Genomic DNA, 25,627 nt, shown 5'->3' with positions numbered 1-25,627 from the left:
ACTATGCAGTAAGGGTGCTTGATGAAGAGCCCACTAGCTGAGCCCAACATAAATCACCACCTCTTCCTGCCTGCAGCAAAGCTTCCTTCATTTTTTCCTGCAGGATTGGAGCTGGGACCCTTGGGAATGGTACAGCATATCCTGTACCTAGAGAAGCTGATCAGGTCTGTGCTGAGGGCAATGGGCTCCACAGATTGGAATGCAGAAAACACTAATTTGTTAGGAGTCCCTGGATCCCCTCTCCATTCGCTATTACTTATGTCTTAGAAGATTTCTTTGCTGGGGTCTCCTCTTTCTCGATGAACACATTCATAAACTTAATGCCTTTGTTTTTTTAAGGGGTGAGGGTGTAAGTCAAGGGCTATCACAATAGATCCCCACTGTCCAATTGCTGCACACTGTCACTGTTCATCTTGTTTAATGCCAGCAGGGTAACCTCTGTGGAGAAAACAATACACTAGTGCAATTTTGCTTTTGCACAGAACTTGGAAGTTCTGCTTGATTTCCAGCCTCAATGCTGAGTCTTCTTCAGGAAACTCATTGCTTGATGTTTTAGAAGCCAGATGGATAATGGGCACAAATCCCTAAAATGGAGGCAAAGAAGTGAATCCTCCACAAACTCCACCCTTCCCAAAGTCAAGGAGAGCTTAGATGGAAAGCATTTGGCCAGTGTTTTCTCATGGATAATCTTCCAGCCACTTGTAGGGCATTCGTGAGAATTTAAATAAAGGGTCTGCATCCTCTTTATTTTTGCACCAGGTGACTGCCCCCATCCATTCTAACCTTGTCCATCTCTCTGCCTCTAATACTTCTGAATTTAAAATCCTAGAATCTCAGGGTGGAGGGGAACACTGAAATTATTTTATCTAATTCTGCATCTCCTCTCCCCACCCTCAGAAACTAAGGCCCAGAAGGATGACTGGAATTGCCAAAAGTTGTTCAGTTTAGCATCACAACCGGGGCTAGCAATCAAAGCTCTTGAATTTTCCCCTAAAGGAACTGGGCTGAGGACCCTTTAGTGACACACCCAGCTGAACCCCAGGTTCCAATCCTTAAGAATGAATTGTATTCCAATCTCATGTATGCTGATTGACAAACGGTCAGGCTCCATTGGACTTATATCCTTGCTTTGTGGACCAAGCATACTACTGAAAGCTGAATGTATTTTGCAAAGTTAGCAACTATGTTTTAAGATAGTTGGCAAGTTTAAGGAAAGTTAGAGCTATCCTTTGGTGATGGAATTCTTAATTATGCCTTTTAGATAAATCTGGATTGTCACAAACAATGAGAATCTGCAAATTTTGTTATCATGAAACCTTGGTTGGCCCAGGTAATCTCTCTCTGTGCCTTCATTTTCTCATCTATATCATATTGCTATTCCTTGGCATCCTCTGATAGGGCAATTGTGAGATTATAACTTGCTTGGCTATGAAGGAGGTATTGGTCCCATTCCCTAGCACCGATATTATCAGTAATATGTCCATAAATTTTGACTAATATTATTTGGAAAGCTCCTTTCATGAGACATTGGGCATACATGTAGTCTCTATATTAGAGGGCCTGGGAAATAGTTCTCATGTAGAGAAGCTCTTTGCTATTAGAAGAAGCCTAAATTCAGGGTGTGACAATTTAATCTAATTTAATTTGTGTGCATTGAGCACCTACTATGTACCAGGTGCTGTATCCAAGGACTATAGGGCTCAATGACTGATTGGGCGCTCAAGTGGTAGGGAGGGTAATGTGCCCTGAAGCAAGAGAGGATCGCTCAGAGCCCCACCTGGAAGCCTCAAAGAGGAACTCTCCATCCTGTGACTCACTTTGGCTCATCAAGGGCAGAGCCGTTTTCTAACAATATGTTTTTGTTGTACTGAGGTTGTACTAACAGAATCTTTCAGATATATCCTGAAGAGTAGGGGGAGTGGGTAAGAGATACTGAATTTGAGACCCTCCTTTGGAAGAGTTCTGATCAAGTGTCACCCTGCAAGGAAACTTCTTTCCAGCTTCCTACCAGCATTTCAAGTTGAAAGTTCTGAAGGTGAGCTCAGGGCTTCTCATCCCTCTTCTTGGCTCCCACAAGGCAAGTGACCATGATGAGTTGCACCTGGCCATGGCAACGGTCTAATTTTTTAGAAAAGTCAATCTGGAAAGCTTACCATGCTTAAAAGGCGCATTGACAGATAAGCAGCCTTCAGGATGCCATTTCCAAAAATCCATCTCTAACGAGGCATAACTAACAAAACGTGTATGGTGATTATTTATTCCACCAGAAGGTCCCAAGGTGATAGAATCAGTTGCATGTGAAATTTGCTTTGACAAGCCATCCGTGATTATGTAATCTGTACTCTGGACCAGGGACACTACACTATTGACTAAAGCTTCTGATCAACTTTTCCTGCAAATGGCAAATATAGATTGGAGTCAGGGTCAGGGCCTCCATCATGCACCATTTCCTTGGACTGCAGTCAGAGAAACAAGCTGCTGAGTAGTGGGAAGTTTAGGGGGGCTGTAAGATGCAGGGCAAAATACTGTTGCTTCCCTGGGGACAAGCCAGCTGCTGCTTCTGGGAGAGACCAAGAAAGGATGATGATATATAAGGAGGCACAGAAGTCCACTTGGTGGTGGTAGTGATTCCAGGGTCTCAGAGAACACTGTCAGACTTTAGGGCTTTATCTCTTAACACATGCCTTGGTTTCTTTAATTTCAAAAAGGTAAGAAATCATACTTGTGCTGTAAATTCTGGAAACTCAGGCTGCTCACAGGTTAACTAACATTATCTATTGATGTTTATAGTATGTTGGATCTTTACAGGATCAGTTTTGTAGCTTGGAGATGCTTCAACATTTTTCCAGGACATAGGGCCTGGGGGAAGTGGCTGGTTTACTTTGATCGAAGATAGTAAAATCTTCCTTTAAAAAGCTCATAAATAGCATATGATCTGTATCTTAAGATTAGGTTCAGCCACTAGTAACAGAGACCAGAAATAAGAATAGAAGTTTATTTTCTCTCATCTAAACTAAGCCCAGATGTTGGCAGATCAGGGCTCATCTATTGGCCTCTAGCTTTAGTGTCCCAAGATGGCTTCTGGAGCTCCAGCCTTCAAATCTGTATTCTAGGCAGGAAGGGGTTGCATCTCTTCTCTTTAAAGAAGCCCCACCCAGTCACTTCTACTTACTGTTTTTGGCCATCGCTAGTTGCAAGGGAAACTGAGATATATTATTTTAGCTGGGTACATCACTACTCAGAATATATTGAGGAGGCAATAGGCAGGCTCAGCCACATCATCTTTTAGGAGCAACCTTTGATGATTAGGTGGAAAGAATACTGCCTTAGAACCTTAGATGTAACTGCATTTGAATCCTGGCTCTGTTGCATTTTAGCTATGGGGCCATGGGCAATTTATATTGGTTTTCTGTACCTGTTTCTTCAGCATAAAAATGATAATAATTCTACTTTTGGGGCCATTATGAGGATTAGATGAGCCCGCTCATGTAAAGTGCACAGCCCACTTGAACTGTAGCTGTTCAATAAATATTAGTGCCCCTTCTTCTCTCCTGTCCATGAGAATGTATTATTTACCCACATGGAAGCTTTGACAACCAGCTCCTTGCTTGTGGTCCATAGTGCAGATCCCCAGCACCAAGTGCCTCGGAGGATGAGGATCATATTTTGAATAATTACAACGAGAGCAGCAAGGGCAACAATAAGAGCTGGCATGTATCATGGGCCTCCTCTGCAGCAGGCACTGTGCTGGGCAAAATGACCTCATTTACACCTCACTATGGCAGATACCGCTGGTGCTCCACCCAGGTCCTTGGGTCCCTTTTACCATAACTCTGCTTCCAATGGCTTGTACCTGTGACCTTCATCAGACGTCTGCATAACGGTTCCTGGAGCCCTCGCCCCACAGTGCAGAGAGCTAGAGGGCCTGGGAGTTGACCTCCCCAGCACAGCCTTCTGCTAACGAGAGGGGTCCAGCAGATTGAAAGCCCAGATCCCTTGCAGTAGTTGGGAGGAACTTTGAGGTATAATTTATCCTCCAGTGAGCCCTGTGGGATCAGGCTGAGGCTAGGACTCACCTGAAACTGTCTCTTGCTTGGCTTTCCCCCTTCCCTGCCTGCTTTTCCAACTGGGTGCCCCCTGGGAACACATCCTAAGTCAACCATTTGTATGTGAATCCTCCTAAAATCCACCGGCAGACCCCACAGGGGAGACCTATTAGTCAACTCTGCTCCATTTTATTCCCATTTTACAGACGGGAAAAATCAAAGCTTAATTAGCTTAAGTAACTTGCCTGAGGTCGCACAATCAGCAAGGTAGTAGATTTGTGATTTGAACCCATGTTTGCTGGGCAGAACTCTGAGATTGTACCTTCCAGCTGCATATTTTCTCTGCATGGTGGTCCAAGACCTGGAAGGGTGAGGTACCCAGGACTTTGGCATGGTGAATTCCTCAAACAGTCTGCCTGTAAGATAGGGCCTTATTGTTTCCAAGAGGAACTGATGGCAGCGCCTGTGCTCTCTAGGAAGTTTCCAAGGGTGTCCTGAAACTCCAACTCATTTTACTGAGTTGGGGAAGGAGCAATGCAGCCATTGGAAAAAATGAGGGCATGAATCTAACTGGCAGGAGAGAGCAGCTGAGTCTAGTCTGGCAGTCCGTAGCATGTAGAGGCTGTAGCAGTAAGCTCCTCCCTGCCAGCCCCCTGCCATGTCCTTCTCCCAGTGCCCTGCATGCCAGTCCTGGTGCACCAGCATCAATCCTGGCCAGAAAATTGGGCTCACTTCTCATTGTATTGTTTCCAAGCCATTCTGGAGCTGTCACCCTGGGACCTTCCTATTTACAAAAGGCTTGAAGTTCATTCCTTTTCTCCTCCCTTGGGCTTCAGGAGACTGTCAACACCATTTCCGTTAAGGGAGACTGGAAAATAACATTAAAATTAGTACTATTAGTTCAATGCTTATAAAAGGTCCTCGTTATCTGAGGATGCTTGATATCAGAAATAAAAGCTGCTCACAAGTGAATCCAGGGTGCACAAGTGGTTCAGTGGTAGAATCTTACCTGCCATGTGGGAGACTCAGCCCACACACCCACTTAGAACATTAACCAAAAGATTATAGTAAATAGTTACAAAAAAAAAAGCTTGTTTGCGATTTTGTCTTAAAAATGAAACTAAAACTATAAAAAGTAAGTTTATTTTCTGTTGAACAAATTTTAGGTCATAATATCAACAATCAGCTCATTCTTAGATCAAAGAATGAGTGGAGTACATGTGTTTTGTGTGCCTGTTAAAGTTTTCCAAAAAATTATATGATTGCCTGATACTAAAGTCTTCACTTTAGCCTTTTTTTTTAAAAAAAAAACCACAATCCAAAAGAGAGTAATTTTCACAAAAATACTCAAGTTTTTACCAATTTTCCTAAGAATCTTTCTTAAAGCTTTGATACTCATGATTTTCTTTGAAGCATCACTATTCTCGCTCTTTGTCTCTTCTTTGTTTGGTAACTGGCTACCTCTGCCCATGTGTCCTCCTAGCTCAGTGACTTAGCTGATTGAGTTGAGGAGTCTCCAACATCACTTTCATTGACCTTGTGGATCCCTTACTTATTGCAAGATTTGCAATTTGACTTTGCCATCCATTTGCATTTCCTTTGCAAATATGGCCAGAAACTGTGGACATCAGACCATCAAAAAGGGCCAGACCTCTCATGCTTGGCAGAGATGAGTGCTTATATTAATTGTAAGGATGTTTGGAGTGGGGACTGATTTTATCTATACATTAGTATTTTGGCAGTGAATAGTCTTGTGATATGAAACCTTTTGCTTCCTTGTACCTCTCCAAATTTCAGCTACTTGCATAATGAATATTCCAATCACAAGGTCCCCTCTATATGTCTGTACAGAGTGGCAGGGTTTGTAAAGCACTTCGACAAATTTCATTTGATCCACACAGCTGCTTGGTGAGGAATAGTTGCTTTCTGGATGGCCTTTCTGAGAGTCAGAAAGGTTAAATGACTTGCCCAAGGTCCCACAGATGGTGAGAGACAGAACGAGGGCTGAAATCAATGGCTCTTGGTTGTTGATCCAGGATCAACAACCAGGATCAACAACCAAGGACTTTTTTTCTCACTATCCAAAGTCCTGGTTTACCCAGGAGGAAACCTAAAAATATGATTAAGATATGCCCCAAACTTTATACAGAAACAATTTGATATTTTATTTTTCTAAAAGGTGCATTAAAGTTATTATCATGGAAAAATCTGGACATCTTTAGAATTCCTTGGATTAATTATGTAATGTGGGAAGGCAGCATTTTTTGGCGCTAAGATCCGTGGAAGGTCTTTATCTGGCTCTGCTCACCTGAGCACCCAGCAGACCCTGAATGGAGGTCTGGAGGAAAAAGAGACCTCCATGATTCTGTTTTGGCCCCTTCTCAGCCAGGAGGCCCATATGATGCAGGCCCAGACATCTGGCACTCTTTAGATCTAGCTACACATCCAGGTTAAAAAGCCCCATTAGTAAATCTCAGTGTGACATTTCTAGAACTTACAAAATCAAAATTAGCAACTTTGCTTGTCAGAGAATCTGCTGTGGGCTGGAAACTCTCCCTCACCCAGAACTGCAGTTTGGCTCACCTTGGCGGCATCACTTCAATTAGGGTCAACAACCCTCTTAATTATACACTATTCCTTAAGCAACAAGGTAATGCTTCATTCATCAGCATTTTATCTGCTAGTTATAGCAACAAGAGTCCCTACGGTCTACTCCATCCAAATTATCAACTAGAATAAATTTGAAAGTTCAATATTACTGCAGTCATCCATTCATGAGGGCTTGTTTTATTAGTCTCCCGCAGTTTGGAGCTGCCAGGAAGTGGGCAGACTGCTGCCATTGAGGACAAACACATGATAACCAGGCCTGCTCCGAGGAAGTCCAGGGAAGGAGGCAACACCCCAGGGAGGGTCCTGATTGTAAACTGAGGGGCAGCAATACTGTCTCTCTTCCCTCCAATCACATCTACAGGCAAAGCTTCCTCTCTACCATTTCTTTTTAGATGTGACCAGAGATGCCAAGGACTCCGACGTTAGTTCATCCAGTTTATTCCTCTTCTGAATCGCTGGCTCCTACATGTAGGCCTTGAACCCCCAGAGCACTGAGTGATCATGGTGGAAGGTCTGGAAGCCATGCGTGCACCCAGCACTGTATGCACTGCAACCTTTCAAATTTTTCTAGATACTTCTGGGATGAATAAAATAACATTTCAGTTAAGAGCTGCAGAATTCACAATGGTTGTATAAATTGCCTTTTGGGGAGCATCTTCTTAGCTTTCAAGGATTTCTTTTCTCCCTAATGAAAACTGGCCCCTGGCCTATTTTTGTACCATGTGAACCCCCTTTTTCCCAGTCACTGCTTATTAGCCCTGGGGTAGCACCCCTTGCCTGAGCTCAGTTAGTCAGTCTCCCTTTTAGAAACTTGGAATTGGGGCTCAAAGATAACCTGTGGGTGCAGGTGAGCAGCACTGAGGTGAGTGGGACTGGGGAGGCCGCATAACCTCCCTGCTTTAAGTAGGAAAGCTGGGGCACAGAGGGAGAAGTGTTGTGCACACATGGAGAGAAACAGAGATTGAGGGAGTGCACAAGGAACACCAATGACTCTCCGACTCTGGCTTTCCACCTCCCTGGAGGCCTGACCCCCTCTGAGTGTTTTGGGAATCTTTCCAATACATAAAAAATTGATTAAGGTAGCTCATGCTGATTTCCATGAACTTTGACAGTGACTTCTTGACATTCTATATTTTTGCAGACAGTAGATACTAAAATATAGACATTATCATGTGGGGATCCTGATTTTTGTTTTCATGGGCAGGCACCAGGATTGAACCCGCGTCTCCAGCACGGCAGGCAAGAACTCTGCCTCCTAAGCCACCATGGCCTGTCCCTGATTTTTTTTCCATAGTATAAAGGTATCTTAATTCTTTAAAAGAGAATTTTCAAAGAATGGTGGTTTGTAGAAGGATGGTAGTAGCTTTGCTTTAAATTTCTCTAGAAAAGGAGATGCATCAGAGGAGATAATTCCTGCAAAGCATTCAGTGGAGCATCCTACATAGAGTTAAGTGCTTGTTCCAGTTTGAAACTGTTGTGTACCCCCAAAAAGCTATGCTCTTTAACCCTCATTCAATATTTTTGGGTGGGATCATTTTGATTAAGTTGTTTATGTGGAGATGTGACCCACCCAATTATGAGTGGGATCTTTTGATTAGATGGTTTCCATGGAGTTGTGTCTTCACCCATTCAAGGTGGGGTTCCTTACTGGAGTTCTTTAAGAGGCAAACATTTTGGAAAAAGCTACAGAGCAGACAGAGCCTACAGAGCCAACACGACACCCAGATATTTGGAAATGTAGAGTCCTGAAGATGTCGCCATATGCCTTTTCATGAGATGGAAAGCAAGCCAGAACTTGGAGAGAGCCAAGGGAAGCCAAGAGATTAAACCCAGACCTGGAAAGGTCAAGTGAGGAGCCCCCATAGGAAACAGAGGCTGAAAGCAGTTCTAGTTTGCTAGCTGCTGGAATGCAACACGCCAGAGATGGATTGACTTTTAATAAGAGGGGATTTATTTCATTAGTTCTTCAGAGGAAAGGCAGCTAACTTTCACCTGAGGTTCTTTCTTATGTGGGAAGGCTCAGGGTAATCTCTGCTGGCCTTCTCTCCAGGCCTCTGGGTTTCAACAACTTTCCCCGGGTGATTCCTTTCTGCATTTCCAAAGGCCTGGGCTGAGCTGCGAGTGCTGCGATGAGGTATGCTAAGCTGCTTGGGCTGTGCTACGTTGAGCTCTCTCATTTAAGCACCAGCCAATTAAATCAAACATCATTCATTGCATCAGGTACACCTCCTAGCCGACTGCAGATGTAATGAGCAACAGATGAGGCTCACGTACCGTTGGCTCATGTCCACAGCAACAGAACTAGGTACCTTCACCTGGCTAAGTTGACAGCTGAATCTAACTACCACAGCATTGGAGCCCAGGAGCAAGGGACCAGCAGATGCCAACCACGTGTGTTCCAAGCTGACAGACATGTTCCAGACAGCATCAGCCTTTCTTGAGTGAAGGTAACCTCTGGTTGGTGCCTTCATTTGGACATTTTCTCAGCTATAGAACTGTAAACTTGCAACTTAATAAGTTCTCTTTTTAAAGCCATTCCATTTCTGGCATATTGCATTCTGGCAGCATTTAATAAACTAATACAATACTCAATAAGGGTTAGTGGTTATTTTTTTTTTTTTCACCATCTGTAGAGTCATGATCAGGAGTCATGATGATTAGGTACAGAAAGACCTCCCTGAACTCTATTCTCCACTAAAGTGTCCTAATTTGAGAATTCTCCTCCCCTTTAGGTCTTAGCAGTCACAGTATACTTACCCTTTTTTAAGGTGTAGGTGGAGCAGGTACTGGGATGGATTGTGGATATGAAGAGGTCTCTTAAGAATCACGTGGAGTGTGTATTAAATTATAAATTTTCGGGTCCCCACCCCAGACCCATTGAATAGAAGCTCTAGGAGAAAGATCTGAGAGATTGCATATTTATCAAGTGCCCCAGGTGATTCTTATCAGCAGGAAAGTGTGGGAAACATTGATAATTGGGGATTATAAAACCCTGTCTCTTAAGTGGAAGCCATAGGTCTATGGAGATGTCTTAGAGTGGAAGAGTCATGCCTCCTCAGGCCTTGGAGAGAGTGAAGCACATTCCTTGGGGTTTGGGAACAGCCTGGCTGCCACCACATGGAGGGGTTGAGCATGTGCCTGGAGATGGCAGAGAGCACGAGTGCAAACTTGATGCTTGGGGTAGGTGGAGCCGAGAAAAAAGTGGTCTCCCCAATTTCCCCCAACGCTGTGTTTGGAGAGAGGCAGGCCTCTGTGTAGGCACTTGGGAAAGGTGGGACTGCCACTGTCAAAAGCCCTGAAGATAAACAACTCTCAGGCTTTGAAATTTTATGGACTTTGCCCTGCAGGTTTTTGAAAGTGTATGGGTCCAGTGACCCCTGTGTTCCTCCCTCCCTATGGAAATGGATATAGGTGTCCTGTGAATGTTCCTCCTTTGTGTATTGGCAGTAAATAACTTGTTTTGAGTTTTTATAGGTCCAGAGCCAGAGGAGAACTTTGTGTTAGAACAGACCATGCCTGTAACTAACTTTGATAGGAGTCTGTACTGTTTCTAACTTTGTATTTCATTTGTATTGCTACTGAAATGGTTTAAGGATCTCTGATATTGTTATGGAATGACTGTATTTTGTATATGGGGAAAACCTGTCTTTTTTAGGGTCCAGAAGGTAGAATGTGCCAATTTGAAATGATGTACGTACACTAGAAAAGCCATGTTTTAATCCTACTCCCATTTTGTAAAGGCAGCCATTTCTTGTGTGATTTAATCAGGAGTGTTTATTAAACTGGATTAGATGGAGGCATGTCCCTACCCATTTGGATGGGTCTTGATTGGTTTACTATAAAAGAAGAAACATTTTGGAGAATGAGAGATTCAGAGAGAGCAGAGAAGAATGACATAGCCATGAGGAGCAGAGAGCCTACGAGCCAGCGACCTTAGGAGATGAAGAAAGAAAATGCCTCCCAGGGAGCTCCATGAAACAGGAGGCCAGGAGAGAAAGCCAGCAGATGATGACTTGCTCGCCATGTGCCCTTCCAGCTGAGAGAGAAACTGTGACTGTGTTCGCCATGTGCCTTCTCACTTGAGAGAGAAACCCTGAGCTTCATTAGCCTTCTTGAACCAAGGTATCTTTCCCTGGATGCCTTTAATTGGACATTTCTTTAGACTTATAATTGGGACATTTTCTTGGCCTTAGAACTATAAACTAGCAACTGATTAAATACCCCTTTTTAAAAGCCATTCCATTTCTGGTGTATTGCATTTCAGCAGCTAGCAAACTAGAACAGATAGGTATGGAATATCCTATCATGCTTTTTTTAACCTTAGGAATATCTTTGGTTGCTTACCCAGAATCCAATTGTCTACCTTTTCACACTAATAGTATACTGCTCTTCTAAGTCAAAGGGTGGGCCCTAATTAGATTGAGTCCATCAGTATACTGCATTTCCTGATTCAAGCAGGGGTATGTACCCCAAGGTACTCTCATCAGAGTGAATTTCCAGACAATTGCTGGGAATGGTTGGTGTGGTATATGAATGAAAGGCCCCGAACTGCTGCAGCTATGTTGCTACCATGAAGGAAATAGCTTTAGGATGACTCTTACCCTATGGAAAGCAGAGTAGATAACAGAAAAGAAACCAAGCCCTTTTTGACATTGATAAGGTGCCTGTGCTTTTCCTTTATGTGGATCAAAGAATTCCTTTGTTATTTGAGTCACTGTGAGTTGAGTATTCGGAACTTGCAAAAAAGAGCCCTAATTAACACACTTCACATCTTTAAAACACTGTTACTTTGTTGGATGTATTCATGCAAATTGATCAAAGTGTTAGATTATTGGCCGATCCCCAAATAAGAGGGAATGAATTTGGATTTCAGCAATAGGGATTTGGGTTGGAAAGAAGGAAAACTTTTCTTCCCATGAAAGTTATAAGGTACTTAAAAAGTTCATCCTGAGAAGTTTTGAGAATTTCCTGTTCTGGAGAGTAACAAAAAAGAGAGAGAGAATTTTCTAGGATAAGTTTTGTGTTATTCTGTAGAGCAGTGGGGGATAGATTAATTGTCCTCACTTAGAATCTCTTCTACCCCATGATTTCATAAAAATGTCCAAACTTTATTCTGGACCAGATTCCTGATTTCAGTTATGAAATTCATGATCCCAGCTCTCCTAGAGTTTCTCAAATGACACTTTACAAACATTCTCAGGGACAGACACACCCAGATGCCTTCTCCTGGGCTCCTGAGGAATGAAAGAGTTTGTTCTCTCCCTCACGGTTGACTATCCAGCTGTGTCACTTGGCGAGCCAGGAATGTTTTTATTGCAAACCATGCTGTTTCCATTGACCACAATTCCAAAGCCGTTAAGACAAAAACAGAAAAAAGATCATATTCTGGTTTGTTTTGATTTTCTGATGTGGACTTGATGAGGCAGACATTATTTCAGGGTCTTAAATGTTTCCCATTAAAATGTCCCACCATGTCCAAAGCCTGCTCATTTATACAGTGAATATAGCAGTGGTTCCATGGAGGTGACTTGGCCAAGAAATACATTTAATTTTTTTTTCATATATAGGGTGCAGCAAGGACCAGAGCCACTTTTGACCCCACTGGTATGACATCAGGGAGGGCCAAGCCCCAAGCTCATTTATTCATCCGACATTTATTGTGCTGGGCATAAGCTAGTCAGAATTGAATTGACAACCTCACAGTCTGGGGACAGAGTCGCATAAACAGCTAACTAGGATGTAAGCAGTGTCAACAGAGCACGGAGGGAGCACAGAGAACAGAATTCTGCCAGGGTGAGGATTCTGAGAGGAGACCAATCTGCTGGACTCCGGGCGGCAGCGTTGGCTGAAGGGAACTGAAAATAGCTCTTGTCCTGGAGTTAAAGCTATGGCCTCTTAGACCCAGCTCTGCTGGTGTTTTACCTTAAATAAGTCACTAAATTTTCCTGAGCTTGTTTCTCCAACAATCAAGCAGAGCTTATAACCCTGTCCCACAGAGTGAAGGATTCCGGTACGTGAAAGTGCTTGGTAAACCATAATGCGCCACTGCACTGAGTCTGTGAGGCTGGCAAGTTAGATCCCCAGAGGGAAGTTAGATCCACAGAGCCAGACGAACCACCTTTCACGAAGAGAACCTGGGATGAGACGAAAGCAGACCCCAAGTGAGGGGGGGAAGCTGCATGGGGAGGTCACACAGATTCCCACGACACCTGACAACTGGGAAATACTGGCCCAGCATCAGTGGTCTCTCTTTTCAGCAGCAAATAGTAAAACCCTGAGGCTATCGATTGTGGGGTCAACTGATTCCAGGTTAGAAAATCAAAAAGCCCAGCCTTGTCTCCTTGGTCTAGCAAAAAGACTCAATTTGTCTGCATGGCTGTTTTTTCCACTCTCTGTCAGCTTAGTAATATTGGACAAGCCAGGCTGCATCACCATGGAGATAGGAACCTGCCAGGTGTGCGTTGGCCAGGGCAGCTTAGGCACAGATGCTGCCGCTTGCTTTCAGAGACACCACGGAGGCCCGATTCCCTACCTTCTCCAAGGTCCTTTGGCCTACTTTTCACATTTTTTTGACCTACTCACAGGGTAGACATTTTCTTTAATGAGGGCAAAACCTTGCATTCCATAATTTGCTATTAAGGCCAAGGTGCCGTTGCTTCCGGGGAGAGGACAGAGTGACGTTCACAGAGAGATGTAAACAACATTGGGAGCTGGAAGCAAGTGAGAAGAGGGCACAAAAGTACTCAGGGTTTGAAAACCCAGGGAAAGGCGTCACATCATGGCAGACAGAGAAGGGAGCAGAAGGCTGCTGTCAAAATGTTACTCCGTTCAGGATTTTCTCTAGCATCGGTCTTATTAATGGTGCCTGAAATTTCTGGCTGCTACGTTTGTTCTGTCCAGAGGATAATGCCTTGATTTCCCAAAAAAGGAAAAAAATGTGAATTCTGGACAATGTTAGGTTTACTGTTGATCCTTAGCTACGTTCTGGAAATAGATTATTTGTCAGAGATTTGTGAGCCCCTTTTAGAAGCCCCTTTTAGAAGAAAATGGAGCTCATGAATTTCAAGCAAAGACTTAGGAATTTGTAGATTATACTCCCACCTTCTTCTGGGGAATTGCTTTGTGCAAAGGAGAAAAAATATTGGAATAAAAGAAAAAAGTAGATAAAAATTAAAAAAAACGAAAATATATATTAGGTATCTGGGGTGTTTGAATGATGGCAAATGACCATGAGATTTAGCTCCAAGATTGCTGGAAGCCAATGCAAAAGAGTAATTGTTGAGTACTCTCATTCTCACAAATTCTGGTAAAAAAAAAAAAAAAAAGGAAACAATTGCACCTGGATAGATGTTTTGAACATTTTTTTCCTGGTACTAAATTCTATGTGAAATTTATTGCATGAAAATTGTATTTTATAAGGAACAGCAAGGAACACAATATGTTTCAAAAGCTACAGAAACATTCTTTAAGTAGAACCTTTAATACTTATTCTCTATAAAAGCTGAGGACTTCATATTGAATCATAACTCAGTTAAGACATTTTTGCAGAGAACTATTATAATACAGCCAGATAAATTTCTTTAGAGACCCCAAAGAAAATAAATAGATAACATTTCCTTTGGTGGATTTCTCTCAAATACAAGGCATTGGGTTGGAATTCTAGATCATAGTAATACAGACAGATGCTAGAAATATCCTTATTTTGTACTTTTACTGAGGGACAATGCTGAATGCTTTAACACCAGACATGCACAAGCAAATTTGATATTATATTACAAAATTTAGGAATTTGAAAAAAAAATTCTCAACCAGAGAGGCAACATGGTGTAGAAAAATAAGAGCTCAGGATACCATTCAGACTGGGTTTCAAAATCTGGCTCACCAATTACTGCATGGCCGCCTTGACTAAGCTATTTAACTTTCATAAGCCTCAGGATTCTATTTTCCAAAATTTGGATAATATGCTTTACTTTCAAGGTTGAGTGAGAATTAAATGATATAGTGTATTAGTTACAATTAGTTTCAGCTGCAAGTGGCAGACAAACCCAAAACAGCAATGTCTTAAATAAGATAGAAATTTATCTATCACATTTGTAAGAATATAAATAAGGTAGATTTATTATCTAGAACAGGAATCAGGCTCCCCTATTTTATTGCTCTTCGACGAGTGGCTTCCACTCACAAGATTACCTCGTATCCAAGATGACTGCTGGAACTCCAGCATTCCCTTTACATCCCAGCAAGCAGGCAAGGAGGAGGAAGAGAGAAGGCATACTCCTTCCTTTTAGGAACACTTTTATTTCCCTTGGGCCAGATTTGTCACCTGATCTCACCTAATTTCAAGGAAAGCTGAGAAATGTCATCTTTATTCAGGGCATCCCAGTGCCAGATTTAACAAACAATAAAAACAAAAGTCATATAGGATACTCAGTTAAATTAAAATTTTAATTAAGTAATGAAATGAATGTTTTTAGGCAAATATGTCCCATGCAATATTTGTGACATACTTCTAAAAATTATTTATTGTTCATCTGAAATTTGAATTTAACTGGGTGTCCTATATATATTTTATTCGGCAAAATCAAGGGTCCTTTTACTGGGGAGGCAGGAAAGAAGGGATATATTGGAGAACGCCTAGCTGTCTGTGTCACAGGGGCGTGTAAGAACATGTGTTACACAGAGTGGGTGCCCAGTAACCATTGCTCCTCGTTCCCCTCCCCTATACTGTGAGGCAAAGCTGGAGGGTGGTCAGGGGACAACTGCTGGTAGAGCCAAACTTTGATTTTGAAATAGAATGTATAAGCTTGAATAAGCACATGCAAACACAGGTACTTGGTTAAGGCCTCAGAGATCTGTACTCTATGCATGGAGGATGCAATTCTGGCCTGAAAAGTCAAAAAAGTACTGTCCTTTTTAGTTACAAAAAAAGCTCAACACACATGGAAAGTCCATTTCTGAGCATCTGCAGGCTAGAGGGCTCACCAAAGTACTGGCTGCTAGAGAACCTTCCCTTCAGGGTGGGAGTGGTTTGGCAAGTAGGTAGAAGGGGAAAGTATTTAGCTGGTTGCTTGCCCACTTGCCCTCCAACACAATAGTTTCCCTTTAGCATAGCTGATGCTAGATTATTCTTTCTAACCTTAGTCAACCAAATATTTTCAGCTTCTTCTCAAGGCCACTCTTAGTTCCGGACTCTGAAACCATGTCATCAGTATAATGGAGGAAGTCCTCAAATACTGCAGCCAACAGAGCAGGAAGTCATTTCAGTTAATGATATCAGAAGTACATTATTTTGATTTACATTCAAATAAAGTGGGACTGGGACATAGTCCTGTTTTACAGAATTTAGGTTAGAATTTGCTTTGCCCAAATACTGTTCATTCCAGTGACATTGTGTTACAGTCTTTGACAAATAATTATTCACCTGTAATCTGCATTAAGAATGTCAGATTCTACCCAAACATAAATTTTTAGATTGGCAATAGCCTCCCGACTGGTTTACCATCTTCTGTTTTTGTAGGCCCCTCACTTCAAATCTATACCTCACAGAACAGCAAAGATGAACATTATAAAAGTGTCTCAGTGTGAACCCTGCTTAAGAATTCCAGTGACTTCTTACTGTCAGACTAAACCCCTTACCAGGCAGAAAAGGCCCTACACAGTCTGACTTTCCTTTTTACATGTGCCCATACTATTAAGGATTGAATGGTGGCTTCCCAAGATGTATGCCCACATCCTTATCCCTGGATACTGTGAATATTACTTTCTATGGCAAAAGCTATGACAAAGTTAGGGATCTTGAGAGTTGGATCTTATCCTGCATTATCTGGAGGGGGACCCTAAATGCCATCACATGTATTCTTATAAGATTGACATGCAGAGAAGAGCTGGAGGTCATGTGACCATAGAGGCAGAGAATGGAGTGATGAAGTCACCAGCCAAGAACACCTGGAGTCACCAGATGCTGGAAAAGGGAAGGAAGAAACTCTCCTTTAGCACCTTTGGTGGGAGCACGGCCCTGCCAACACCTTGATCTCAGACTTCTGGTCTCCAGAACTGTAAGAGAATAATTTCTGTTGTTTTAAGTCATCCAGTTTGTTGTAATGTTTTACAGCAGCCACAGGAAACTAATACACATTCCAACTCTGTAAAAAGTCTGTTGGATTCTTCTTGTTTTTCATGGCTCAGTTTAAATGCTACCTCCTTATCAGTCCAAATGCCACCACTTCAGATGTGTCTTCCCTGCCTAAATCAGCTCCCTGTCTCTTAGTTGCTATTGGGTGCTTCCAGAGGAGGGAGTGATCAAGTAATGCCATGCTACTTATAAGAGAAGTAAGATAAGTATTGAGAACTGAGGATATGGAGGCACAAAGAGGTTAAATAAATTGTCCAGTAGGGTGCCTTAGGAAGAAGGGCCAAGAATTAAACGCAAGCCATTTGATCCCAGAGCTTGGGCCCTTTCTCACCAAGCTAACTCTGGCTCTGAACAATTTAAGAGGATATGGCCAAATGACCATTTTAGCAGTGTAGTCTACTTTTTTGTACCTCAACTATTTGTAAAATTGCACAGACTCTTGTTCCATTTTATCCCTCTTACCCCCCACCACTTCGTCCCCCCTGGGTGCTTGTAGGCAGCTACAAGGACAACCTTTGAGAGACAGAGGACACTTAAGTGGAAATGAGCATTCACTTTCACCCATATGACATATCCATTCTGAAGGATGGAGATAACAGAAAGGGGCCCCTTCATTGTTCAACAATCAAAACCAATGGCCCATGAAGGGTGTAATTGGCATAAACTTACACCTTGTTCTGCTAATTAGCCACGGTGATTAAAAAATGGTTATAAACATTTTGAGCTGGGTATTCCCCTCTTTGTTTCAGGCAACTGACTCCAATTATTCCTGGAGAAATTGTCTAAAGAGAAACGCTATTCCTGATATGGGCTCGCCATGAATGACTGTCTGACAGATACATTGCCAATTTTGGCATTTACATGTCCTAAAATTACAGAAGAGTTAATAAATATTCTGTACATATGAAGTTCAGAAGAGTAGCAAATTGAGTCCACATATGTCTAGAATTGTATATATTTTTTGTAAGTAAGAGACAACAAGATGACCTTGGGAGCAGTTTCAGTATCAATATTTAGAGAATGATTTACCAAGTGTGCAGAGCTGACCCATAGTTTTCATAGAATATTATTTTTAATGGGAGGATATAAGGATTAGTGATAAGGAGCTTTGTAGCAAATTAAAGATGACTCCCTTGAAATGCTCACTCTTAGAGTGCTCCTTCTTGGAACTAGGCACTATGTGTATAGGGCCCAAGCCACATGGAGAGGCCATGCATAGCCCCAGATAAGCTCCCAGTCCACAGTCAGTGTCAGCTGCAAGCTATTCAGGTGAGCCACCTTGAACATCCATCCCAGTCAAGCTCTCATGTGACATCTGACAGCAATCTTATGAGAAACCCCTTGTGAGAACCACCCAGTAGAGCATACTCAACACATAAAGCCATGAAAAATAATAATAAATTGTAATTTCAAACCACTGAGTTTCAGGTGGTTTGTAGTGCAGCCATAGATAATGGGAACAGAACCTGGTACCTGGAAGTAGAATACTGTCATGAAAACAATCTGAAATAGGTGACATTGGCTTTGGGCCTTAGTGGCAGGCAGAGCCAGAAGGTGTTTGAGGAAAATGTTAGTGAAAGCTAGAAGGAAAGGGGCAAAATTGTTATTGGAGGTTAGAAAAAGGTATCCTTTGTTCTATAATGGTGGCTAATTTGGTACATTGCTGCTTGCAGGAATATGAAAAACAGATAATATAGCTATCAACTAGTATACTTGGCTATGGAGATTTCCAGGCAGAATGTTGAAAGTGCTGCTGGTTTCTTTTAGCCATGTATAATAAGGTATGGATATAGAGAGATGAGCCCTAAAATGAATTGCTTAGTTGAGTAAAACTTAGATGAAATAAAAAGAACGGAACATGATGGTTTAAAATAAAGCTGTTCTCATTCCTAGCTCCCAGTTGGTAAAATATTCTCAAAGTAAGAAATGATATGAGGTATGGCTATAAGACCCTTGTTAAGACCTCAGAGTTTCAAGGTCTCTTTACTAGACCTAAAGACTTCTAAGGAACCTCAAGGGCATTTTTCCACAGCATACTGACTCTCAGTCCAAGCTGGAAAGGGTCTGTTTAAAAGAGATCTGTGGAATGACTTTTGACTAATAGTATGAAATAAAACAAGTTCTTAGCTCACAAAAATTTTAGAATTGCATACATAGAATTATTGTCAGATGGAACTAAAATGGACAGAGACAGTTCACAATACGAAGAGCCATTAAGGTCTCTAACCTTCTGTGTATAGGAAATAGGTTGAGAAAACTACTAAGCTGCAAAAATGGCCATTTGCAGTGGAAAAGGAAGAACAATTCAGAGAGAAGAATAAAAAACCCAAGGGTGAAGCCAAGAGGCATAATCATTTCCAGGGAACAGGACTGGACAGTTATTAATCTAGGAACTGGCAACATGTGCCCAGTTGAATTTCAGAATTGCTATGGGCCAGTTACTGTGCTTCCCATTTTCTTCCTTTTTAATGGGAGCTTAATTGTAGTTTTCCTCCACTACTGTATGTTGTATGTATGTGTAGGAAATCTGGTGAAGGAGACAATTTGTCTCTTGATTTCATAGATCTTCAGATTAAGAAGAACTCTATTCAAGGGACTGCACAAGGAGCCTCATCTGCATGAAGATCTGGTATAGGTGATGAGATCCTGGACCTCAGTCCTGAGCTGATGTCATTTGGAATGATGAGATTTTCAAGTCTTAGGAGGGGATGAGTATATTTTCCACGTAAAAGGGCCAGAGGGCAGGTTATGGCAGTTTAAAGATGACTGCAAATTCTTTAGTCCTATTTCTGTTGAGAGATAGTATCAAATACCCTTCCTTTGGATTCTAGTTGGCCTTAGTGAATTTGTTGACAGAACATGATGGAAGTGAAATTCTGGGGCTTCCAAGAATGGGGCATAAGAAGATTTGCAGTTTTTGCTTAGGTCTCTTGGAACACTTACTCTTAGAATACTCTCCTTTGGAACCCACTGCCATTCTGTGAGAAGCCCAAACCAAACAGAGGCCACATATAGTCGCTCTATCAACAACCCCAGAAGAGCTCCCAGTCCACAGCCAGCACTGACTGGCAGTCATATGAGTGAGTGGTCTTCTTAGGTGTCCAGCTCAGTTGAGCCTTCAGGTGACTGTAGCCCTAGCTGACATCTGACTGCAACCACATGAGAGGCCACAAGTAAGAACTTGCCATCTTAGCCCAGTCAGCCCACAGAACCATGGAGAGAACTATAATTTGGCATTAGGCCATTACATTTTGGAGTTGCTTTGTGATACAACAATAAACAGAGAAGGTTGAACCTGAGAAGTCAGGAGTCATAGCTTCAAATCCTAAGTCCACTATTTATTTATTAGCTATATGACTATTGCCAAGTCACCAAAAACCTCTCACCTTCATTTTCCTCATCTGTAATGTGGGAATAATAATAGCACCTACTGTATAGGTTTGTTATGGGGATTAAAAGAGATAAAGTATGAAAAGCAACAAGCACAGTGGTAGGCTCTAGCAAGTGGCTCAAAATTTAGCTGAGGATATTGGGAGCTCACGGAATAAATTAATTTAAGAGTCTGGTCTTTTGCCAATGACTTGAAAATAAGGTTATATCATTAACACCTTTGTATTTGCTCCCCATTTTGCTACAAGCCAGGAGGGGCTTTTGAATCACTGGAGGATATTTCTGAAGAAATTCTGGGGTTAGAAGAAATATAACTAGTTGGCTTTTGGAAAATGGGGCTGTAGTGATTCCATAGATGGTGCTTACTACCACCATATGGGTTGAGCAGGCCTACTTCTTAAAGACATAATGAGCAGATGAATGAACCTGCTTCTTGTCAAAGTGATATCTGAGGGTTTCTCATCCCTGAAAGCAGGAGGAAGAAGGCTCTAAAGTCCCCTGGAGGCATAGCCTGGTACTGTTCGTGCTGTCCAGTATGTGTGTGTGTGTGTGTGTGTGTGTGTGTGTGTGTGTCTGTGTATGTTGGTGGGCTGGCGGATAGCAGGGGCTGGTACTAGAATTCAGTGTAGGTGCTGGAAATGTAACAAGCCTGGACTGCAGCATACAGATTTAAAGGAATGTCAAACCAATGCTCAGCTCAATCATTAGAAAGTGTTGTCATTCATTATTATAGGTATTCACTCAACAGTCTTTTAATGTGATGCTTTGGGAACTCATAACTTATAAGAGACAGGCCCTCCCCAAGGGGCTCATGTTATAGTGGGGGGAGATAGACAAATAAACAAGAAGTATAACCAGAGGGTAAGTAGCACAGTAGAGAGTGAAATGGAAATGTAGAGGAGGGGCCCCAATCCTGGCATCAAATCTGTTCCTGTTGCCTCATGGCAAGATTCTAGAAGGAGCCACAAGAGGGGCATGAGCTGCTTCTAGAAAAAGGAGAGACAGAATTAACAGATTGAGCAGTGGTGAACCTCTGGCAGTTGTTCACAATGGACCAGAGGCAACAAAGGGCACCCCACACTGGCCTCCTGGAGGCATTAGACTGGCCCACTTTGAAGCTCAGCTTCTGGAATCTGGTGGGTCTACTCCAAGCCTCCCATGGGCCCGACAGAGGGAACATCTCTCACACGCACAGATGTAAAGCAAAGCATCTCAGCTATGTCTTAGTTTTGGCACTCAAGATAATATCTGTATGGCCATATCTTTTTCTTCAAGTGTTCCATTATTTTTTTGTTGTCCATGCTCTAAAACATTTTTTTACAAAAAAAAGTTAAAATAAACTTCTACAGAGTTCAAAATGGCAGACTGTGATTGGAGCCAACATCCTTTCGCTTCCAATGTCAGCTTAGCTGCCAAGTGATCTCATGCATATTTGGTGAGCTAATGCCTCCCCCAGTTCCCACTCTCATGAGGTTCTCATCCACATCAGATGAGGTCAAAGGATTGAGCCCTGGGACGAAGTCTACTCTGGACTCTTTTTGGGGTTTGGCTGAGGGACTTCACTTGTCTCCCTATTTGGAAGTTGAATTGCCTACATGGGATAGGAGCCATGATGACTTTCCTCTCAGTGACAGTGTAGCGCTCTCTCCTTCCTTTCTCTACTGATTGTCTAGGCTGAGACAGGAAATGATTTCCCCTCAGAGTAATTGCACAAAGTGGTCCAAACATGATCAGAGACAGATCCAGGAGTAATTTTCATCAACATGAATTGGTGAGGGTCCCTAATTCTGAGAGAGCCCTGAGGGTGGACCGTGGCTTCTTCCCCCATTCTCTGGCACCCTAGCAAGACTCTCTAGTATCTGGAAGGGGTTCAGTAGTGTTTGTTGAATTTAACATGGATGTCACACAGGTAGGCAACAGTCCTTAGACCTGCCTTGTTACGTGGGGGGCTCTTCCACAGCCAAATAATAATAGTAATAGTAACAATGATGATCATTTATTGAGTCCTCATGCTTTGTGGGTACTAGGATAAGCACTTCACACCCAATATCTCATTTGAGAGTCAGACCCTTCCATGTGTAGATATCATCACCCTCATTTTAAAGATGAAGAAATGATGTCTCTGAGAGGTGAGCTACTTGTAGCATCCTCTACAGGGCTTGACCTAAACCTAGGATGGTCAATTCTGAGGATGGACTCTTATCCATGACATGTTGCTGTGGATGCCTCCACTAAGGGCCCACCCCTGAAAATTTCCTCAGCTATCAGGGGATGAATTTTTTCTTGGGGTTTTCAGGTATCACCTTTACCTAGGGCATTCCTCCAACTCTTTCTCCCTATTGAGGACCAAGGCTAGGAAGCAGGAGTCAGCCTTATGCAGTGGGGGCATTGGCTTTGGTACCCAAGTAGCAAAGAGATAAATGGCATTCTGATTTTCATTTAAAATAAGCAAACCAACCCTGGGGCTCATATGGACAGAGCAGGTGCGTGAGAGATTCTGTGGGTCTGCTTATCTCAGTCTGTACTTGACCTTGCACCACATTTGCCAAGCAACCCTCAGTGAGTGCAGAAACCTTTCCCCTGCCTTAGGAACATTTTCATAAAAGCAGGAACACTGCATGGATGACAAAAATTAAGATGCATTCTCTGACTTGCCTTGCTATATTATTTAAAACAATTACTGTATGATTTTCCTTTCACATAGTCATGGAAACCCTGCTGAAAAGATTTAATACAATTTATTGTGCAAAGCTTAAGAAGGAATTTGTTTCTCCAGCACTGGAAAACAAAACAAGACAATTTTTCCCCACTTTGACCAAGGTGTGATGGATGCAGATTGTGAAATAGTGACCTCGCACAGTAGGCTACTGAGCTTTCTGGAAAAGCATTTGGAAATAAGTGGATCTGCTTCCTTTAGATGTGTTGGAAAACAAAGACAGTGCCAAAGGAATGATAATCTCCTTTGATGAGCCAGAGCCGATTTACTATTTCAGAAAAAGAAGCTCAGCTGAGAGTGGCTGGACCACAAATTCCTACAGTAAACACAATAGAAATTTCCCCTGCCAAGTTACCCCATGCGTCTTTCCATTCATAGGCTCCCCTTACAAGTATCTCAGCCGTGGTGATGAGATCCTAGGAGGGAGGGAGGTTGTCATTGGGGCCTAATGGAGGTGGGCTCACTCAGCTAGTGATACTGATGGCGGAACTTGAGGGCAGGAGTTCTCAACTCTGGCTGCATAGTAGAAGCCCTTGGGGGGCTTTGAAAAATACTGCTGCCTAAGCCCAGATCAGCTTGATTAAATTAGAACATCTGAGGCTGTACTAGGCAATAGCAGTTCTGAAAATCTCTCCAAGTAATTCAAATGTGTAGCTAGGGTTGAGAACCATGTTAAGCTCTAAGACTTGGTCTCCTTTAGGTTGATCTTTTTTCATCTGCTTACTTTCTGGTTCCCAGCAAGAGACCCAGTTCCTCAAGATCTGTAAACCTAAAGGGCCTGCTTTAACACAAAATGCCAGTCTCTGCAGCCGTCCTCTGTAGATTCAGTGGGTGGAGGGAAGAACATGAAATTGTAGCTGAAGTTGGGGAAGCTTGGCGAAGGGTGCATGACATTCCTCTGTGCCATTTTTGCAACTTCCTGTGAGTCTCTAATTACCACAGATTTTGATGAGTTATAGCCTTATTGAAACAAAAGTTTAAAATTACAGCTAAAAACTTGGGTTCAAATTCTGGATTTATTATTTATTAGATACGGTAGTTCTGGAAATAAATTATTCTCTGTGGGCCATGACTGCTTCCTTTGGAAGAGGAGGATAATTATATCTATTGCATGATCAAATGAGATAATAAAGTATAAAATGTAGACATTAGCTGGGGTCCCTTTGCCCCTTCAAGGGCTAGATTAGCTTGTTCAAACCCTCAACCTACAGATTATGGAATATCTCATTACTTCTTCAAGAGTCAGGGGAATTTCTGGGGAACTTGCATCTTTGGAGTCACCTTCAATTCTGAGCTTCTGCTTCCACTGAAGTAGTCAGTTTAGGCATTTTCTTACTACCCCACTTGTGTTAATTAGCCTACATGTGGAACTCAGTCATTTCCTGTAATTTCTTCCAAACAAATTTCCCACACAGGCTGTATTAGTTTGCTAATACTGCCAGAATGCCGTATACCAGAAATGGAATGGCTTTATAAAGGGAATTTATTTTGTTACAAGTTTATAGTTCTAAGGCCAAGAAAATGTCCAAATTAAGGCACCAACAAGAGGCTACCTACATTCAAGAAAGGCTGATGCCATCTGGAACATCTCTTAGCTGGGAAGACATGTAGCTAGCATCTGCTGGTCCTTATTTCTGGTTCCATTACTTCCAGTTTCTGATGTCAGTGGTTTCCTCTCTAAGCATCTGTGGGCATTCTCTTAGCTTATCCAGAACACAACTTTGGGTTCTAGCTTGCTTAGCATGTCATGGGAAGGCACATGGCGATGTCTGCTGGGTTCTACCCATGTCTAGGCATCTGCTCTCTCTGTTGGTACTCCAAACATCTCCAAATATCTGTGTCTCTGTCAGCTCTGAAGCAACTGTTCTCCAAGTGTTTGCATCTCAGGTTTCTCCAAAATGCTTCCCCCTTTAAAGTATTCTAGTAAACTAATCAAGACCCACCTTGAATGGGTGGAGTCACATATCCATCTAATCAAAAGGCCACACCCACAATTGGGCATGCGTCAATTCCATAAATATTATCTAATCAAAAGTTTCTGCCCTATAATGTTGAATCAGGATTAAAAGAAGTGGTGGTCGCCAGAAGATAGGATCAGGATTAAAAAATGGCTTTTCTGGGGTACATAATAGTTTCAAACCAGCACGCAGGCATGTTTTGTGTGTGTACAAGAAACTATACTGAAAGTTTGGTAAGATGGAAGGAATTACAATGTAGCATTAGAAATGACTTAAAACACAGTGTGATATAATCTTGTTTCTGAAAGATCCTTGGCCCGCCTCCATGTTGCTTGGTCCCTCATTTCTTCTGCTTCCCTCTTCCCTCCTGGGTTTTCTCCTTATTCCCAAGTTTTTGATTAATTTCTAATGTGGAACATGTTAGCATTTTCATTAGCTTCCTTTTGTTTCATCTTTCCTTCAGGTAGTTTATCAAATGTTTTTCTACAGTACAATATGTTACAATACGATTTGATATGACACAATGCTCTATGCTATGACACCATATTTTCCTACATATCTGACTCCTCCAAAGCTCCACAGACTTCAGATAGGTCAACAAAATTGAGATTGCCCTCCACTGTGACCTGGTTGTGATGATGGCAGCAAGACCCTACTTTCAGTACAAGCCCACTGCCTATGGCACCCTGACAGTCCCACCTTGCCTCACCACCAGCCTCAGGGAAGCCCTCAGAGAGTTAGAGGTGAGAATGGGCCTGTATTAGTTTGAAAGCTG

General features: G+C 42.3%; 1 long non-coding RNA gene across 2 annotated transcripts in view; it reads right to left on the bottom strand.

The window, feature by feature from the left end:
• Nucleotides 1–6,820: 6,820 nt before the first annotated feature.
• Nucleotides 6,821–25,627, bottom strand: part of LOC143686390 (uncharacterized) — a 28,138-nt gene continuing 9,331 nt past the window's right edge. Inside the window, exon 4 of one of the 2 annotated variants that reach the window (XR_013177116.1) lies at nucleotides 6,821–7,233. This is a non-coding gene — a long non-coding RNA (uncharacterized LOC143686390). Of the gene's footprint in view, nucleotides 7,234–15,839; nucleotides 15,890–25,627 lie in introns of those variants that run through there. The other variant, XR_013177117.1, reaches the window with a different exon arrangement.

Source organism: Tamandua tetradactyla, chromosome 6 (assembly GCF_023851605.1).
Source record: "Tamandua tetradactyla isolate mTamTet1 chromosome 6, mTamTet1.pri, whole genome shotgun sequence".
Taxonomy (NCBI): Eukaryota; Metazoa; Chordata; class Mammalia; order Pilosa; family Myrmecophagidae; genus Tamandua; species Tamandua tetradactyla.
This window is presented reverse-complemented; position numbering and strand designations above follow the sequence as displayed.